The sequence below is a fragment of the Hypanus sabinus genome, chromosome 27 (genome assembly GCF_030144855.1).
Source record: "Hypanus sabinus isolate sHypSab1 chromosome 27, sHypSab1.hap1, whole genome shotgun sequence".
In the NCBI taxonomy this organism is placed as follows: Eukaryota; Metazoa; Chordata; class Chondrichthyes; order Myliobatiformes; family Dasyatidae; genus Hypanus; species Hypanus sabinus.
In genome coordinates, this window is record NC_082732.1 from 45,001 (window position 1) to 48,378 (window position 3,378).

General features: G+C 52.8%; 1 long non-coding RNA gene across 1 annotated transcript in view; it reads left to right on the plus strand.

The window, feature by feature from the left end:
• LOC132381961 (uncharacterized) overlaps positions 1-2,202 on the plus strand; it is a 3,161-nt gene extending 959 nt beyond the window's left edge. Inside the window, exons 2-3 of the long non-coding RNA XR_009508152.1 lie at positions 1-727; positions 1,740-2,202. The exon at positions 1-727 is cut by the window's left edge and continues 116 nt beyond it. This is a non-coding gene — a long non-coding RNA (uncharacterized LOC132381961). The remainder of the gene's footprint in view (positions 728-1,739) is intronic.
• The last annotated feature ends 1,176 nt before the right edge of the window (positions 2,203-3,378 follow it).

Below are 3,378 nucleotides of genomic sequence, written 5' to 3' on the forward strand. Positions count from 1 at the left end.
GAGACCGTAACACGCAGTGAGTGATGGGAGAGAGCGAGACCATCTCACCGCAGAGAGTGATAGGAGAGAGAGAGGGAGAGACCGTCACACGCAGAGAGTGATCGGAGAGAGAGAGCGAGAGACCGTCAAACGCAGATTGATGAGAGAGAGAGAGAGAGAGAGAGAGAGAGAGAGAGAGAGCGTCACACGCAGACAGTGATAGGAGAGCGAGAGCGAGACCATCTCACGCAGAGAGCGATAGGAGAGAGAGAGAGAGAGAGACACCAATATACGGAGAGAGTGATAGACGCCAAGAGAGAAAGAGAGCCACTGTCACACGCAGTGAGTGATAGGACAGAGAGAGCGAGAGAGAGAGAGAGAGAGAGGGAGGGAGAGAGAGAGAAAACCTTCACATGCAGATATAAACGAGAGAGAGAGAGAGACGGAGAGAGAGAGTCCGCCACACGCAGATTGATGAGAGAGAGAGAGAGAGAGAGAGAGGCAGACAGTCACATGCCAGAGTCATAGGAGAGAGAGAGAGAAAGAGACCGTCACACGCAGAGTGTGATCGGAGAGAGAGAGCGACAAACGCCGAGAGTGATAGGACAGTGAGAGCGAGAGCGAGAACCGTCACAAGCAGATATTAACGAGAGAGAGAGAGACGGAGAGAGAGAGACCGGCCACACGCAGATTGATGAGAGAGAGAGAGAGAGAGAGAGAGAGAGAACCTTCACAGGCAGATATTGACGTGAGAGAGAGAGAGAGAGAGAGTGAGAGAGAGCGAGAGAGAGAGAGACACACATGCAGATTGATAAGAGAGAGAGAGAGAGAGAGAGAGAGAGAGCGATAGGAGAGAGAGAGAGACCAATATACGCAGAGAGTGATAGAAGCGAGAGAGAAGAGAGCCACTGTCACACGCAGTGAGTGATAGGACAGAGAGAGCGAGGGAGAGAGACCGTCACACGGAGATATTGACGAGAGAGAGAGGGAGAGAGAGAGACCGTCATACGCCCAGAGTCATAGGAGAGAGAGAGAGAGAAAGAGACCGTCACACGCAGAGTGTGATCGGAGAGAGAGAGCGACAAACGGCGAGACTGATCGGACTTGATAGGGTGAGAGACCGTAACACGCAGTGAGTGATGGGAGAGAGCGAGACCATCTCACGCAGAGAGTGATAGGAGAGAGAGAGGGAGAGACCGTCACACGCAGAGAGTGATCGGAGAGAGAGAGCGAGAGACCGTCAAACGCAGATGATGAGAGAGAGAGAGAGAGAGAGAGAGAGAGAGAGAGAGAGAGAGAGAGAGAGCGTCACACGCAGACAGTGATAGGAGAGCGAGAGCGAGACCATCTCACGCAGAGAGGCGATAGGAGAGAGAGAGAGAGAGAGACACCAATATACGGAGAGAGTGATAGACGCAAGAGAGAAAGAGAGCCACTGTCACACGCAGTGAGTGATAGGACAGAGAGAGCGAGAGAGAGAGAGAGAGAGAGAGAGGGAGGGAGAGAGAGAGAAAACCTTCACAGGCAGATATTGACGAGAGAGAGAGAGAGAGGGACAGTCACACGCAGACAGTGATAGGAGAGCGAGAGCGAGACCGCCTCACGCAGAGAGCGATAGGAGAGAGAGAGAGAGAGACACCAATATACGCAGAGAGTGATAGAGCGAGAGAGAAAGAGAGCCACTGTCACACGCAGTGAGTGATAGGACAGAGAGAGCGAGAGAGAGACCGTCACACGCAGATATTGACGAGAGAGAGAAGGAGAGAGAGAGACCGTCATACGCCCAGAGTCATAGGAGAGAGAGAGAGAAAGAGACCGTCACAGGCAGAGTGTGATCGGAGAGAGAGAGAGCGACAAACGCCGAGACTGATTAGGACAGCGAGAGCGAGAGCGAGAGAGGCCGTCACAAGCAGATATTAACGAGAGAGAGAGAGAGACGGAGAGAGAGAGTCCGCACACGCAGATTGATGAGAGAGAGAGAGAGAGAGAGAGGCAGACAGTCACATGCCCAGAGTCATAGGAGAGAGAGAGAGAAAGACCGGCACACGCAGAGTGTGATCGGAGAGAGAGTGCGACAAACGCCGAGACTGATAGGACAGTGAGAGCGAGAGCGAGACCGTCACAAGCAGATATTAACGAGAGAGAGAGAGACGGAGAGAGAGAGACCGCCACACGCAAGATTGATGAGAGAGAGAGAGAGAGAGAGAGAGAGAGAGAGAGAGAGAGAACCTTCACAGGCAGATATTGACGAGAGAGAGAGAGAGAGAGAGAGTGAGAGAGAGCGAGAGAGAGAGAGAGACACATGCAGATTGATAAGAGAGAGAGAGAGAGAGAGAGAGAGAGAGAGCGATAGGAGAGAGAGAGGACCAATATACGCAGAGAGTGATAGAAGCGAGAGAGAAAGAGAGCCACTGTCACACGCAGTGAGTGATAGGACAGAGAGAGGCGAGAGAGAGAGACCGTCACACGCAGATATTGACGAGAGTGAGAGAGGGAGAGAGAGAGGGACTCGTCATACGCCCCAGAGTCATAGGAGAGAGAGAGTGAGAAAGAGACCGTCACACGCAGAGTGTGATCGGAGAGAGAGAGCGACAAACGGCGAGGACTGATCGGACTGATAGGGTGAGAGACCGTAACACGCAGTGAGTGATGGGAGAGAGCGAGACCATCTCACGCAGAGAGTGATAGGATAGAGAGAGGGAGAGACCGTCACACGCAGAGAGTGATCGGAGAGAGAGAGCGAGAGACCGTCAAACGCAGAGAGCTGTAGGAGAGAGAGAGAGAGAGAGAGAGAGAGAGTGAGAGAGAGAGCGTCACACGCAGACAGTGATAGGGAGAGCGAGAGCGAGACCATCTCACGCAGAGAGCGATAGGAGAGAGAGAGAGAGAGAGACACCAATATACGCAGAGAGTGATAGACGCAAGAGAGAAAGAGAGCCACTGTCACACGCAGTGAGTGATAGGACAGAGAGAGCGAGAGAGAGAGACCGTCACACGCAGATATTGACGAGAGAGAGAAGGAGAGAGAGAGACCGTCACACGCAGATATTGACGAGAGAGAGAAGGAGAGAGAGAGACAGTCATACGCCCAGAGTCATAGGAGAGAGAGAGAGAGAAAGAGACCGTCACAGGCAGAGTGTGATCGGAGAGAGAGAGCGACAAACGCCGAGACTGATAGGACAGCGAGAGCGAGAGCGTGAGAGGCCGTCACATGCAGATTGACGAGAGAGAGAGAGAGAGAGAGAGAGAGAGAGAGAGAGAGAGAGATAGAGAGGTCAGACGCAGACAGTGATAGGATAGCGAGAACGAGACCATCTCACGCAGAGAGCGATAGGAGAGAGAGAGAGAGAGAGACACCAATATACGCAGAGTGATAGAAGCGGGAGAGAAAGAGAGCCA